We start from the raw sequence: 14,526 nt of genomic DNA, 5'->3' as shown, positions 1-14,526 counted from the left end.
CCGTTCAGCAAGATTACCATGAATGTCATGGGCCAAGGACCTTTGTTACTTCTGAGACCTTCAGACCAGTCGTTCGCGATCCTGGTCCCACCTGCCCTGCCCTGCCCTGCATGTTTGAGATGTTTCCCTGCTCCAACACACCCGATTCAAATAAGTGGGTCGTTATGTAGCTCTCTAGAAGCCTGGTAACCAACATGCATTTGAATCAGGTGTGTTGGAGCCAAGAAACCTCTAAAAACATGCAGGACAGGGGTTCCCTGAGGACAGGGTTAAGAACCACTGATCTAAAGCATGCTGGCCTGAGGACAAGGGTTGAGAACCACTGCCTTAGACCGTCTCAGTGCCCGCTGACTTGTTGAAGAACCATATCAACTGGTTCATGAGCCCAAATGCCCATTTGACATGATAAAGGCGTGTCCTCATTCTGTGTCCTTGTTTGTGTGGGTGTGGAGTGAGATTCTGTTGTTGGTTAGGAAGAAGTTTCCGTAGTGTAGTGGCTATCACGTTCGCCTCACACGCGAAAGGTCCCCGGTTCGACACCGGGCGGAAACATGTCCCCTTTTATCAGCAGTCTCGTAAATAATTGATGCATTGTCGACAGTTACGAGTTTGTTGGAGTACCCTGGTGCCACATGCTCCGTCCTTTTCTGTAGAGCTTGGTAAGGGTCCAATCAGGTCTAACGCATGCAGAGCAGGGAAACCTGAGGTCCAGGATTGGGAAAGGTTGCTTTGGACAATCTCATTTGTTGCTAGCTTGCTGAAGAAGAGTATCAACTAGTTCATGAGCCGAAATGCCCATGTCGAGATTTTAAATGTGTGTCCTTGTTCTGTTTCCTTGTTACTTGCGTGTTTGTGTGTGCACTGGGCTTCTGTCTTTCAGGAGTTGGCAGTTTCGGTAGTGTAGCGGTTATCACGTTCGCTTAACACGCGAAAGGTCCCCGGCTCGAGACCGGGCAGAAACTTCTGCATCTTTCCTCGGGTTTCGTCCAATGGCGATCCTCTCGAGAGTAGTTAATGTCCCATGTAGTCCCAATGTCCCATGATTCAGTGGAGTTGACATGTCATTCTTTGAAATGGGAAGTCAGCTACCCTGGTGCGACTTGTGCGGATTCGCCTTTTAAGCCGTTCCGTTGTTTCTACCAGTCGGTAGAATCCCGTTCAGCAAGATTACCATGAATGTCATGGGCCAAGGACCTTTGTTACTTCTGAGACCTTCAGACCAGTCCTTCGCGATCCTGGTCCCACCTGCCCTGCCCTGCCCTGCATGTTTGAGATGTTTCCCTGCTCCAACACACCCGATTCAAATAAGTGGGTCGTTATGTAGCTCTCTAGAAGCCTGGTAACCAACATGCATTTGAATCAGGTGTGTTGGAGCCAAGAAACCTCTAAAAACATGCAGGACAGGGGTTCCCTGAGGACAGGGTTAAGAACCACTGATCTAAAGCATGCTGGCCTGAGGACAAGGGTTGAGAACCACTGCCTTAGACCGTCTCAGTGCCCGCTGACTTGTTGAAGAACCATATCAACTGGTTCATGAGCCCAAATGCCCATTTGACATGATAAAGGCGTGTCCTCGTTCTGTGTCCTTGTTTGTGTGGGTGTGGAGTGAGATTCTGTTGTTGGTTAGGAAGAAGTTTCCGTAGTGTAGTGGCTATCACGTTCGCCTCACACGCGAAAGGTCCCCGGTTCGAGACCGGGCGGAAACATGTCCCCTTTTATCAGCAGTCTCGTAAATAATTGATGCATTGTCGACAGTTACGAGTTTGTTGGAGTACCCTGGTGCCACATGCTCCGTCCTTTTCTGTAGAGCTTGGTAAGGGTCCAATAAGGTCTAACGCATGCAGAGCAGGGAAACCTGAGGTCCAGGATTGGGAAAGGTTGCTTTGGACAATCTCATTTGTTGCTAGCTTGCTGAAGAAGAGTATCAACTAGTTCATGAGCCGAAATGCCCATGTCGAGATTTTAAATGTGTGTCCTTGTTCTGTTTCCTTGTTACTTGCCTGTTTGTGTGTGCACTGGGCTTCTGTCTTTCAGGAGTTGGCAGTTTCCGTAGTGTAGCGGTTATCACGTTCGCCGGTTCGAGACCGGGCGGAAACTTCTGCATCTTTCCTCGGGTTTCGTCCAATGGCGATCCTCTCGAGAGTAGTTAATGTCCCATGTAGTCCCAATGTCCCATGATTCAGTGGAGTTGACATGTCATTCTTTGAAATGGGAAGTCAGCTACCCTGGTGCGACTTGTGCGGATTCGCCTTTTAAGCCGTTCCGTTGTTTCTACCAGTCGGTAGAATCCCGTTCAGCAAGATTACCATGAATGTCATGGGCCAAGGACCTTTGTTACTTCTGAGACCTTCAGACCAGTCCTTCGCGATCCTGGTCCCACCTGCCCTGCCCTGCCCTGCATGTTTGAGATGTTTCCCTGCTCCAACACACCCGATTCAAATAAGTGGGTCGTTATGTAGCTCTCTAGAAGCCTGGTAACCAACATGCATTTGAATCAGGTGTGTTGGAGCCAAGAAACCTCTAAAAACATGCAGGACAGGGGTTCCCTGAGGACAGGGTTAAGAACCACTGATCTAAAGCATGCTGGCCTGAGGACAAGGGTTGAGAACCACTGCCTTAGACCGTCTCAGTGCCCGCTGACTTGTTGAAGAACCATATCAACTGGTTCATGAGCCCAAATGCCCATTTGACATGATAAAGGCGTGTCCTCGTTCTGTGTCCTTGTTTGTGTGGGTGTGGAGTGAGATTCTGTTGTTGGTTAGGAAGAAGTTTCCGTAGTGTAGTGGCTATCACGTTCGCCTCACACGCGAAAGGTCCCCGGTTCGAGACCGGGCGGAAACATGTCCCCTTTTATCAGCAGTCTCGTAAATAATTGATGCATTGTCGACAGTTACGAGTTTGTTGGAGTACCCTGGTGCCACATGCTCCGTCCTTTTCTGTAGAGCTTGGTAAGGGTCCAATAAGGTCTAACGCATGCAGAGCAGGGAAACCTGAGGTCCAGGATTGGGAAAGGTTGCTTTGGACAATCTCATTTGTTGCTAGCTTGCTGAAGAAGAGTATCAACTAGTTCATGAGCCGAAATGCCCATGTCGAGATTTTAAATGTGTGTCCTTGTTCTGTTTCCTTGTTACTTGCCTGTTTGTGTGTGCACTGGGCTTCTGTCTTTCAGGAGTTGGCAGTTTCCGTAGTGTAGCGGTTATCACGTTCGCCGGTTCGAGACCGGGCGGAAACTTCTGCATCTTTCCTCGGGTTTCGTCCAATGGCGATCCTCTCGAGAGTAGTTAATGTCCCATGTAGTCCCAATGTCCCAAGAAGTCCCATGATTCAGTGGAGTTGACATGTCATTCTTTGAAATGGGAAGTCAGCTACCCTGGTGCGACTTGTGCGGATTCGCCTTTTAAGCCGTTCCGTTGTTTCTACCAGTCGGTAGAATCCCGTTCAGCAAGATTACCATGAATGTCATGGGCCAAGGACCTTTGTTACTTCTGAGACCTTCAGACCAGTCGTTCGCGATCCTGGTCCCACCTGCCCTGCCCTGCCCTGCATGTTTGAGATGTTTCCCTGCTCCAACACACCCGATTCAAATAAGTGGGTCGTTATGTAGCTCTCTAGAAGCCTGGTAACCAACATGCATTTGAATCAGGTGTGTTGGAGCCAAGAAACCTCTAAAAACATGCAGGACAGGGGTTCCCTGAGGACAGGGTTAAGAACCACTGATCTAAAGCATGCTGGCCTGAGGACAAGGGTTGAGAACCACTGCCTTAGACCGTCTCAGTGCCCGCTGACTTGTTGAAGAACCATATCAACTGGTTCATGAGCCCAAATGCCCATTTGACATGATAAAGGCGTGTCCTCATTCTGTGTCCTTGTTTGTGTGGGTGTGGAATGAGATTCTGTTGTTGGTTAGGAAGAAGTTTCCGTAGTGTAGTGGCTATCACGTTCGCCTCACACGCGAAAGGTCCCCGGTTCGACACCGGGCGGAAACATGTCCCCTTTTATCAGCAGTCTCGTAAATAATTGATGCATTGTCGACAGTTACGAGTTTGTTGGAGTACCCTGGTGCCACATGCTCCGTCCTTTTCTGTAGAGCTTGGTAAGGGTCCAATCAGGTCTAACGCATGCAGAGCAGGGAAACCTGAGGTCCAGGATTGGGAAAGGTTGCTTTGGACAATCTCATTTGTTGCTAGCTTGCTGAAGAAGAGTATCAACTAGTTCATGAGCCGAAATGCCCATGTCGAGATTTTAAATGTGTGTCCTTGTTCTGATTCCTTGTTACTTGCGTGTTTGTGTGTGCACTGGGCTTCTGTCTTTCAGGAGTTGGCAGTTTCCGTAGTGTAGCGGTTATCACGTTCGCTTAACACGCGAAAGGTCCCCGGTTCGAGACCGGGCAGAAACTTCTGCATCTTTCCTCGGGTTTCGTCCAATGGCGATCCTCTCGAGAGTAGTTAATGTCCCATGTAGTCCCAATGTCCCATGATTCAGTGGAGTTGACATGTCATTCTTTGAAATGGGAAGTCAGCTACCCTGGTGCAACTTGTGCGGATTCGCCTTTTAAGCCGTTCCGTTGTTTCTACCAGTCGGTAGAATCCCGTTCAGCAAGATTACCATGAATGTCATGGGCCAAGGACCTTTGTTACTTCTGAGACCTTCAGACCAGTCCTTCGCGATCCTGGTCCCACCTGCCCTGCCCTGCCCTGCATGTTTGAGATGTTTCCCTGCTCCAACACACCCGATTCAAATAAGTGGGTCGTTATGTAGCTCTCTAGAAGCCTGGTAACCAACATGCATTTGAATCAGGTGTGTTGGAGCCAAGAAACCTCTAAAAACATGCAGGACAGGGGTTCCCTGAGGACAGGGTTAAGAACCACTGATCTAAAGCATGCTGGCCTGAGGACAAGGGTTGAGAACCACTGCCTTAGACCGTCTCAGTGCCCGCTGACTTGTTGAAGAACCATATCAACTGGTTCATGAGCCCAAATGCCCATTTGACATGATAAAGGCGTGTCCTCGTTCTGTGTCCTTGTTTGTGTGGGTGTGGAGTGAGATTCTGTTGTTGGTTAGGAAGAAGTTTCCGTAGTGTAGTGGCTATCACGTTCGCCTCACACGCGAAAGGTCCCCGGTTCGAGACCGGGCGGAAACATGTCCCCTTTTATCAGCAGTCTCGTAAATAATTGATGCATTGTCGACAGTTACGAGTTTGTTGGAGTACCCTGGTGCCACATGCTCCGTCCTTTTCTGTAGAGCTTGGTAAGGGTCCAATAAGGTCTAACGCATGCAGAGCAGGGAAACCTGAGGTCCAGGATTGGGAAAGGTTGCTTTGGACAATCTAATTTGTTGCTAGCTTGCTGAAGAAGAGTATCAACTAGTTCATGAGCCGAAATGCCCATGTCGAGATTTTAAATGTGTGTCCTTGTTCTGTTTCCTTGTTACTTGCCTGTTTGTGTGTGCACTGGGCTTCTGTCTTTCAGGAGTTGGCAGTTTCCGTAGTGTAGCGGTTATCACGTTCGCCGGTTCGAGACCGGGCGGAAACTTCTGCATCTTTCCTCGGGTTTCGTCCAATGGCGATCCTCTCGAGAGTAGTTAATGTCCCATGTAGTCCCAATGTCCCAAGAAGTCCCATGATTCAGTGGAGTTGACATGTCATTCTTTGAAATGGGAAGTCAGCTACCCTGGTGCGACTTGTGCGGATTCGCCTTTTAAGCCGTTCCGTTGTTTCTACCAGTCGGTAGAATCCCGTTCAGCAAGATTACCATGAATGTCATGGGCCAAGGACCTTTGTTACTTCTGAGACCTTCAGACCAGTCGTTCGCGATCCTGGTCCCACCTGCCCTGCCCTGCCCTGCATGTTTGAGATGTTTCCCTGCTCCAACACACCCGATTCAAATAAGTGGGTCGTTATGTAGCTCTCTAGAAGCCTGGTAACCAACATGCATTTGAATCAGGTGTGTTGGAGCCAAGAAACCTCTAAAAACATGCAGGACAGGGGTTCCCTGAGGACAGGGTTAAGAACCACTGATCTAAAGCATGCTGGCCTGAGGACAAGGGTTGAGAACCACTGCCTTAGACCGTCTCAGTGCCCGCTGACTTGTTGAAGAACCATATCAACTGGTTCATGAGCCCAAATGCCCATTTGACATGATAAAGGCGTGTCCTCATTCTGTGTCCTTGTTTGTGTGGGTGTGGAGTGAGATTCTGTTGTTGGTTAGGAAGAAGTTTCCGTAGTGTAGTGGCTATCACGTTCGCCTCACACGCGAAAGGTCCCCGGTTCGACACCGGGCGGAAACATGTCCCCTTTTATCAGCAGTCTCGTAAATAATTGATGCATTGTCGACAGTTACGAGTTTGTTGGAGTACCCTGGTGCCACATGCTCCGTCCTTTTCTGTAGAGCTTGGTAAGGGTCCAATCAGGTCTAACGCATGCAGAGCAGGGAAACCTGAGGTCCAGGATTGGGAAAGGTTGCTTTGGACAATCTCATTTGTTGCTAGCTTGCTGAAGAAGAGTATCAACTAGTTCATGAGCCGAAATGCCCATGTCGAGATTTTAAATGTGTGTCCTTGTTCTGTTTCCTTGTTACTTGCGTGTTTGTGTGTGCACTGGGCTTCTGTCTTTCAGGAGTTGGCAGTTTCCGTAGTGTAGCGGTTATCACGTTCGCTTAACACGCGAAAGGTCCCCGGTTCGAGACCGGGCAGAAACTTCTGCATCTTTCCTCGGGTTTCGTCCAATGGCGATCCTCTCGAGAGTAGTTAATGTCCCATGTAGTCCCAATGTCCCATGATTCAGTGGAGTTGACATGTCATTCTTTGAAATGGGAAGTCAGCTACCCTGGTGCAACTTGTGCGGATTCGCCTTTTAAGCCGTTCCGTTGTTTCTACCAGTCGGTAGAATCCCGTTCAGCAAGATTACCATGAATGTCATGGGCCAAGGACCTTTGTTACTTCTGAGACCTTCAGACCAGTCCTTCGCGATCCTGGTCCCACCTGCCCTGCCCTGCCCTGCATGTTTGAGATGTTTCCCTGCTCCAACACACCCGATTCAAATAAGTGGGTCGTTATGTAGCTCTCTAGAAGCCTGGTAACCAACATGCATTTGAATCAGGTGTGTTGGAGCCAAGAAACCTCTAAAAACATGCAGGACAGGGGTTCCCTGAGGACAGGGTTAAGAACCACTGATCTAAAGCATGCTGGCCTGAGGACAAGGGTTGAGAACCACTGCCTTAGACCGTCTCAGTGCCCGCTGACTTGTTGAAGAACCATATCAACTGGTTCATGAGCCCAAATGCCCATTTGACATGATAAAGGCGTGTCCTCGTTCTGTGTCCTTGTTTGTGTGGGTGTGGAGTGAGATTCTGTTGTTGGTTAGGAAGAAGTTTCCGTAGTGTAGTGGCTATCACGTTCGCCTCACACGCGAAAGGTCCCCGGTTCGAGACCGGGCGGAAACATGTCCCCTTTTATCAGCAGTCTCGTAAATAATTGATGCATTGTCGACAGTTACGAGTTTGTTGGAGTACCCTGGTGCCACATGCTCCGTCCTTTTCTGTAGAGCTTGGTAAGGGTCCAATAAGGTCTAACGCATGCAGAGCAGGGAAACCTGAGGTCCAGGATTGGGAAAGGTTGCTTTGGACAATCTCATTTGTTGCTAGCTTGCTGAAGAAGAGTATCAACTAGTTCATGAGCCGAAATGCCCATGTCGAGATTTTAAATGTGTGTCCTTGTTCTGTTTCCTTGTTACTTGCCTGTTTGTGTGTGCACTGGGCTTCTGTCTTTCAGGAGTTGGCAGTTTCCGTAGTGTAGCGGTTATCACGTTCGCCGGTTCGAGACCGGGCGGAAACTTCTGCATCTTTCCTCGGGTTTCGTCCAATGGCGATCCTCTCGAGAGTAGTTAATGTCCCATGTAGTCCCAATGTCCCAAGAAGTCCCATGATTCAGTGGAGTTGACATGTCATTCTTTGAAATGGGAAGTCAGCTACCCTGGTGCGACTTGTGCGGATTCGCCTTTTAAGCCGTTCCGTTGTTTCTACCAGTCGGTAGAATCCCGTTCAGCAAGATTACCATGAATGTCATGGGCCAAGGACCTTTGTTACTTCTGAGACCTTCAGACCAGTCGTTCGCGATCCTGGTCCCACCTGCCCTGCCCTGCCCTGCATGTTTGAGATGTTTCCCTGCTCCAACACACCCGATTCAAATAAGTGGGTCGTTATGTAGCTCTCTAGAAGCCTGGTAACCAACATGCATTTGAATCAGGTGTGTTGGAGCCAAGAAACCTCTAAAAACATGCAGGACAGGGGTTCCCTGAGGACAGGGTTAAGAACCACTGATCTAAAGCATGCTGGCCTGAGGACAAGGGTTGAGAACCACTGCCTTAGACCGTCTCAGTGCCCGCTGACTTGTTGAAGAACCATATCAACTGGTTCATGAGCCCAAATGCCCATTTGACATGATAAAGGCGTGTCCTCGTTCTGTGTCCTTGTTTGTGTGGGTGTGGAGTGAGATTCTGTTGTTGGTTAGGAAGAAGTTTCCGTAGTGTAGTGGCTATCACGTTCGCCTCACACGCGAAAGGTCCCCGGTTCGAGACCGGGCGGAAACATGTCCCCTTTTATCAGCAGTCTCGTAAATAATTGATGCATTGTCGACAGTTACGAGTTTGTTGGAGTACCCTGGTGCCACATGCTCCGTCCTTTTCTGTAGAGCTTGGTAAGGGTCCAATAAGGTCTAACGCATGCAGAGCAGGGAAACCTGAGGTCCAGGATTGGGAAAGGTTGCTTTGGACAATCTCATTTGTTGCTAGCTTGCTGAAGAAGAGTATCAACTAGTTCATGAGCCGAAATGCCCATGTCGAGATTTTAAATGTGTGTCCTTGTTCTGTTTCCTTGTTACTTGCCTGTTTGTGTGTGCACTGGGCTTCTGTCTTTCAGGAGTTGGCAGTTTCCGTAGTGTAGCGGTTATCACGTTCGCTTAACACGCGAAAGGTCCCCGGTTCGAGACCGGGCGGAAACTTCTGCATCTTTCCTCGGGTTTCGTCCAATGGCGATCCTCTCGAGAGTAGTTAATGTCCCATGTAGTCCCAATGTCCCAAGAAGTCCCATGATTCAGTGGAGTTGACATGTCATTCTTTGAAATGGGAAGTCAGCTACCCTGGTGCGACTTGTGCGGATTCGCCTTTTAAGCCGTTCCGTTGTTTCTACCAGTCGGTAGAATCCCGTTCAGCAAGATTTCCATGAATGTCATGGGCCAAGGACCTTTGTTACTTCTGAGACCTTCAGACCAGTCCTTCGCGATCCTGGTCCCACCTGCCCTGCCCTGCATGTTTGAGATGTTTCCCTGCTCCAACACACCCGATTCAAATAAGTGGGTCGTTATGTAGCTCTCTAGAAGCCTGGTAACCAACATGCATTTGAATCAGGTGTGTTGGAGCCAAGAAACCTCTAAAAACATGCAGGACAGGGGGTTCCCTGAGGACAGGGTTAAGAACCACTGATCTAAAGCATGCTGGCCTGAGGACAAGGGTTGAGAACCACTGCCTTAGACCGTCTCAGTGCCCGCTGACTTGTTGAAGAACCATATCAACTGGTTCATGAGCCCAAATGCCCATTTGACATGATAAAGGCGTGTCCTCGTTCTGTGTCCTTGTTTGTGTGGGTGTGGAGTGAGATTCTGTTGTTGGTTAGGAAGAAGTTTCCGTAGTGTAGTGGCTATCACGTTCGCCTCACACGCGAAAGGTCCCCGGTTCGAGACCGGGCGGAAACATGTCCCCTTTTATCAGCAGTCTCGTAAATAATTGATGCATTGTCGACAGTTACGAGTTTGTTGGAGTACCCTGGTGCCACATGCTCCGTCCTTTTCTGTAGAGCTTGGTAAGGGTCCAATAAGGTCTAACGCATGCAGAGCAGGGAAACCTGAGGTCCAGGATTGGGAAAGGTTGCTTTGGACAATCTCATTTGTTGCTAGCTTGCTGAAGAAGAGTATCAACTAGTTCATGAGCCGAAATGCCCATGTCGAGATTTTAAATGTGTGTCCTTGTTCTGTTTCCTTGTTACTTGCGTGTTTGTGTGTGCACTGGGCTTCTGTCTTTCAGGAGTTGGCAGTTTCTGTAGTGTAGCGGTTATCACGTTCGCTTAACACGCGAAAGGTCCCCGGTTCGAGACCGGGCGGAAACTTCTGCATCTTTCCTCGGGTTTCGTCCAATGGCGATCCTCTCGAGAGTAGTTAATGTCCCATGTAGTCCCAAGAAGTCCCATGATTCAGTGGAGTTGACATGTCATTCTTTGAAATGGGAAGTCAGCTACCCTGGTGCGACTTGTGCGGATTCGCCTTTTAAGCCGTTCCGTTGTTTCTACCAGTCGGTAGAATCCCGTTCAGCAAGATTACCATGAATGTCATGGGCCAAGGACCTTTGTTACTTCTGAGACCTTCAGACCAGTCCTTCGCGATCCTGGTCCCACCTGCCCTGCCCTGCCCTGCATGTTTGAGATGTTTCCCTGCTCCAACACACCCGATTCAAATAAGTGGGTCGTTATGTAGCTCTCTAGAAGCCTGGTAACCAACATGCATTTGAATCAGGTGTGTTGGAGCCAAGAAACCTCTAAAAACATGCAGGACAGGGGTTCCCTGAGGACAGGGTTAAGAACCACTGATCTAAAGCATGCTGGCCTGAGGACAAGGGTTGAGAACCACTGCCTTAGACCGTCTCAGTGCCCGCTGACTTGTTGAAGAACCATATCAACTGGTTCATGAGCCCAAATGCCCATTTGACATGATAAAGGCGTGTCCTCGTTCTGTGTCCTTGTTTGTGTGGGTGTGGAGTGAGATTCTGTTGTTGGTTAGGAAGAAGTTTCCGTAGTGTAGTGGCTATCACGTTCGCCTCACACGCGAAAGGTCCCCGGTTCGAGACCGTGCGGAAACATGTCCCCTTTTATCAGCAGTCTCGTAAATAATTGATGCATTGTCGACAGTTACGAGTTTGTTGGAGTACCCTGGTGCCACATGCTCCGTCCTTTTCTGTAGAGCTTGGTAAGGGTCCAATAAGGTCTAACGCATGCAGAGCAGGGAAACCTGAGGTCCAGGATTGGGAAAGGTTGCTTTGGACAATCTCATTTGTTGCTAGCTTGCTGAAGAAGAGTATCAACTAGTTCATGAGCCGAAATGCCCATGTCGAGATTTTAAATGTGTGTCCTTGTTCTGTTTCCTTGTTACTTGCCTGTTTGTGTGTGCACTGGGCTTCTGTCTTTCAGGAGTTGGCAGTTTCCGTAGTGTAGCGGTTATCACGTTCGCTTAACACGCGAAAGGTCCCCGGTTCGAGACCGGGCGGAAACTTCTGCATCTTTCCTCGGGTTTCGTCCAATGGCGATCCTCTCGAGAGTAGTTAATGTCCCATGTAGTCCCAATGTCCCAAGAAGTCCCATGATTCAGTGGAGTTGACATGTCATTCTTTGAAATGGGAAGTCAGCTACCCTGGTGCGACTTGTGCGGATTCGCCTTTTAAGCCGTTCCGTTGTTTCTACCAGTCGGTAGAATCCCGTTCAGCAAGATTACCATGAATGTCATGGGCCAAGGACCTTTGTTACTTCTGAGACCTTCAGACCAGTCCTTCGCGATCCTGGTCCCACCTGCCCTGCCCTGCCCTGCATGTTTGAGATGTTTCCCTGCTCCAACACACCCGATTCAAATAAGTGGGTCGTTATGTAGCTCTCTAGAAGCCTGGTAACCAACATGCATTTGAATCAGGTGTGTTGGAGCCAAGAAACCTCTAAAAACATGCAGGACAGGGGTTCCCTGAGGACAGGGTTAAGAACCACTGATCTAAAGCATGCTGGCCTGAGGACAAGGGTTGAGAACCACTGCCTTAGACCGTCTCAGTGCCCGCTGACTTGTTGAAGAACCATATCAACTGGTTCATGAGCCCAAATGCCCATTTGACATGATAAAGGCGTGTCCTCGTTCTGTGTCCTTGTTTGTGTGGGTGTGGAGTGAGATTCTGTTGTTGGTTAGGAATAAGTTTCCGTAGTGTAGTGGCTATCACGTTCGCCTCACACGCGAAAGGTCCCCGGTTCGAGACCGGGCGGAAACATGTCCCCTTTTATCAGCAGTCTCGTAAATAATTGATGCATTGTCGACAGTTACGAGTTTGTTGGAGTACCCTGGTGCCACATGCTCCGTCCTTTTCTGTAGAGCTTGGTAAGGGTCCAATAAGGTCTAACGCATGCAGAGCAGGGAAACCTGAGGTCCAGGATTGGGAAAGGTTGCTTTGGACAATCTAATTTGTTGCTAGCTTGCTGAAGAAGAGTATCAACTAGTTCATGAGCCGAAATGCCCATGTCGAGATTTTAAATGTGTGTCCTTGTTCTGTTTCCTTGTTACTTGCCTGTTTGTGTGTGCACTGGGCTTCTGTCTTTCAGGAGTTGGCAGTTTCCGTAGTGTAGCGGTTATCACGTTCGCCGGTTCGAGACCGGGCGGAAACTTCTGCATCTTTCCTCGGGTTTCGTCCAATGGCGATCCTCTCGAGAGTAGTTAATGTCCCATGTAGTCCCAATGTCCCAAGAAGTCCCATGATTCAGTGGAGTTGACATGTCATTCTTTGAAATGGGAAGTCAGCTACCCTGGTGCGACTTGTGCGGATTCGCCTTTTAAGCCGTTCCGTTGTTTCTACCAGTCGGTAGAATCCCGTTCAGCAAGATTACCATGAATGTCATGGGCCAAGGACCTTTGTTACTTCTGAGACCTTCAGACCAGTCCTTCGCGATCCTGGTCCCACCTGCCCTGCCCTGCCCTGCATGTTTGAGATGTTTCCCTGCTCCAACACACCCGATTCAAATAAGTGGGTCGTTATGTAGCTCTCTAGAAGCCTGGTAACCAACATGCATTTGAATCAGGTGTGTTGGAGCCAAGAAACCTCTAAAAACATGCAGGACAGGGGTTCCCTGAGGACAGGGTTAAGAACCACTGATCTAAAGCATGCTGGCCTGAGGACAAGGGTTGAGAACCACTGCCTTAGACCGTCTCAGTGCCCGCTGACTTGTTGAAGAACCATATCAACTGGTTCATGAGCCCAAATGCCCATTTGACATGATAAAGGCGTGTCCTCGTTCTGTGTCCTTGTTTGTGTGGGTGTGGAGTGATATTCTGTTGTTGGTTAGGAAGAAGTTTCCGTAGTGTAGTGGCTATCACGTTCGCCTCACACGCGAAAGGTCCCCGGTTCGACACCGGGCGGAAACATGTCCCCTTTTATCAGCAGTCTCGTAAATAATTGATGCATTGTCGACAGTTACGAGTTTGTTGGAGTACCCTGGTGCCACATGCTCCGTCCTTTTCTGTAGAGCTTGGTAAGGGTCCAATCAGGTCTAACGCATGCAGAGCAGGGAAACCTGAGGTCCAGGATAGGGAAAGGTTGCTTTGGACAATCTCATTTGTTGCTAGCTTGCTGAAGAAGAGTATCAACTAGTTCATGAGCCGAAATGCCCATGTCGAGATTTTAAATGTGTGTCCTTGTTCTGTTTCCTTGTTACTTGCGTGTTTGTGTGTGCACTGGGCTTCTGTCTTTCAGGAGTTGGCAGTTTCCGTAGTGTAGCGGTTATCACGTTCGCTTAACACGCGAAAGGTCCCCGGTTCGAGACCGGGCAGAAACTTCCGCATCTTTCCTCGGGTTTCGTCCAATGGCGATCCTCTCGAGAGTAGTTAATGTCCCATGTAGTCCCAATGTCCCATGATTCAGTGGAGTTGACATGTCATTCTTTGAAATGGGAAGTCAGCTACCCTGGTGCAACTTGTGCGGATTCGCCTTTTAAGCCGTTCCGTTGTTTCTACCAGTCGGTAGAATCCCGTTCAGCAAGATTACCATGAATGTCATGGGCCAAGGACCTTTGTTACTTCTGAGACCTTCAGACCAGTCCTTCGCGATCCTGGTCCCACCTGCCCTGCCCTGCCCTGCATGTTTGAGATGTTTCCCTGCTCCAACACACCCGATTCAAATAAGTGGGTCGTTATGTAGCTCTCTAGAAGCCTGGTAACCAACATGCATTTGAATCAGGTGTGTTGGAGCCAAGAAACCTCTAAAAACATGCAGGACAGGGGTTCCCTGAGGACAGGGTTAAGAACCACTGATCTAAAGCATGCTGGCCTGAGGACAAGGGTTGAGAACCACTGCCTTAGACCGTCTCAGTGCCCGCTGACTTGTTGAAGAACCATATCAACTGGTTCATGAGCCCAAATGCCCATTTGACATGATAAAGGCGTGTCCTCGTTCTGTGTCCTTGTTTGTGTGGGTGTGGAGTGAGATTCTGTTGTTGGTTAGGAAGAAGTTTCCGTAGTGTAGCGGTTATCACGTTCGCCTCACACGCGAAAGGTCCCCGGTTCGAGACTGGGCGGAAACACGTCCCCTTTTATCAGCAGTCTCGTAAATAAATGATGCATTGTCGACAGTTACGAGTTTGTTGGAGTACCCTGGTGCCACATGCTCCGTCCTTTTCTGTAGAGCTTGGTAAGGGTCCAATAAGGTCTAACGCATGCAGAGCAGGGAAACCTGAGGTCCAGGAT

The 14,526-nt window shown here is 49.2% G+C and overlaps 19 non-coding genes across 19 annotated transcripts; all 19 read left to right on the top strand.

Moving 5' to 3' along the window:
• Positions 1-479: 479 nt before the first annotated feature.
• Positions 480-552, top strand: trnav-cac (transfer RNA valine (anticodon CAC)). The gene has a single exon. It is a non-coding gene; the product is annotated as a tRNA-Val (tRNA).
• Positions 553-1,633: 1,081 nt separating this feature from the next.
• trnav-cac (transfer RNA valine (anticodon CAC)) lies at positions 1,634-1,706 on the top strand. Its single transcript has one exon. It is a non-coding gene; the product is annotated as a tRNA-Val (tRNA).
• A 1,062-nt stretch (positions 1,707-2,768) lies between these two features.
• trnav-cac (transfer RNA valine (anticodon CAC)) lies at positions 2,769-2,841 on the top strand. The gene has a single exon. It is a non-coding gene; the product is annotated as a tRNA-Val (tRNA).
• Positions 2,842-3,913: 1,072 nt separating this feature from the next.
• trnav-cac (transfer RNA valine (anticodon CAC)) lies at positions 3,914-3,986 on the top strand. The gene has a single exon. It is a non-coding gene; the product is annotated as a tRNA-Val (tRNA).
• A 337-nt stretch (positions 3,987-4,323) lies between these two features.
• Positions 4,324-4,396, top strand: trnav-aac (transfer RNA valine (anticodon AAC)). The gene has a single exon. It is a non-coding gene; the product is annotated as a tRNA-Val (tRNA).
• Positions 4,397-5,067: 671 nt separating this feature from the next.
• trnav-cac (transfer RNA valine (anticodon CAC)) lies at positions 5,068-5,140 on the top strand. The gene has a single exon. It is a non-coding gene; the product is annotated as a tRNA-Val (tRNA).
• Positions 5,141-6,212: 1,072 nt separating this feature from the next.
• trnav-cac (transfer RNA valine (anticodon CAC)) lies at positions 6,213-6,285 on the top strand. The gene has a single exon. It is a non-coding gene; the product is annotated as a tRNA-Val (tRNA).
• Positions 6,286-6,622: 337 nt separating this feature from the next.
• Positions 6,623-6,695, top strand: trnav-aac (transfer RNA valine (anticodon AAC)). The gene has a single exon. It is a non-coding gene; the product is annotated as a tRNA-Val (tRNA).
• A 671-nt stretch (positions 6,696-7,366) lies between these two features.
• Positions 7,367-7,439, top strand: trnav-cac (transfer RNA valine (anticodon CAC)). Its single transcript has one exon. It is a non-coding gene; the product is annotated as a tRNA-Val (tRNA).
• A 1,072-nt stretch (positions 7,440-8,511) lies between these two features.
• On the top strand, positions 8,512-8,584 carry trnav-cac (transfer RNA valine (anticodon CAC)). Its single transcript has one exon. It is a non-coding gene; the product is annotated as a tRNA-Val (tRNA).
• A 337-nt stretch (positions 8,585-8,921) lies between these two features.
• trnav-aac (transfer RNA valine (anticodon AAC)) lies at positions 8,922-8,994 on the top strand. The gene has a single exon. It is a non-coding gene; the product is annotated as a tRNA-Val (tRNA).
• Positions 8,995-9,671: 677 nt separating this feature from the next.
• trnav-cac (transfer RNA valine (anticodon CAC)) lies at positions 9,672-9,744 on the top strand. The gene has a single exon. It is a non-coding gene; the product is annotated as a tRNA-Val (tRNA).
• Positions 9,745-10,081: 337 nt separating this feature from the next.
• Positions 10,082-10,154, top strand: trnav-aac (transfer RNA valine (anticodon AAC)). Its single transcript has one exon. It is a non-coding gene; the product is annotated as a tRNA-Val (tRNA).
• A 673-nt stretch (positions 10,155-10,827) lies between these two features.
• Positions 10,828-10,900, top strand: trnav-cac (transfer RNA valine (anticodon CAC)). The gene has a single exon. It is a non-coding gene; the product is annotated as a tRNA-Val (tRNA).
• A 337-nt stretch (positions 10,901-11,237) lies between these two features.
• trnav-aac (transfer RNA valine (anticodon AAC)) lies at positions 11,238-11,310 on the top strand. The gene has a single exon. It is a non-coding gene; the product is annotated as a tRNA-Val (tRNA).
• A 681-nt stretch (positions 11,311-11,991) lies between these two features.
• Positions 11,992-12,064, top strand: trnav-cac (transfer RNA valine (anticodon CAC)). Its single transcript has one exon. It is a non-coding gene; the product is annotated as a tRNA-Val (tRNA).
• Positions 12,065-13,136: 1,072 nt separating this feature from the next.
• On the top strand, positions 13,137-13,209 carry trnav-cac (transfer RNA valine (anticodon CAC)). The gene has a single exon. It is a non-coding gene; the product is annotated as a tRNA-Val (tRNA).
• Positions 13,210-13,546: 337 nt separating this feature from the next.
• Positions 13,547-13,619, top strand: trnav-aac (transfer RNA valine (anticodon AAC)). The gene has a single exon. It is a non-coding gene; the product is annotated as a tRNA-Val (tRNA).
• A 671-nt stretch (positions 13,620-14,290) lies between these two features.
• On the top strand, positions 14,291-14,363 carry trnav-cac (transfer RNA valine (anticodon CAC)). The gene has a single exon. It is a non-coding gene; the product is annotated as a tRNA-Val (tRNA).
• Positions 14,364-14,526: the final 163 nt, after the last annotated feature.

This window comes from Osmerus mordax, chromosome 17 (assembly GCF_038355195.1).
Source record: "Osmerus mordax isolate fOsmMor3 chromosome 17, fOsmMor3.pri, whole genome shotgun sequence".
Classification (NCBI taxonomy): domain Eukaryota; kingdom Metazoa; phylum Chordata; class Actinopteri; order Osmeriformes; family Osmeridae; genus Osmerus; species Osmerus mordax.
The sequence above is the reverse complement of the archived record's forward strand: the minus strand, read 5'-3'. Positions and strand labels throughout refer to the sequence as shown.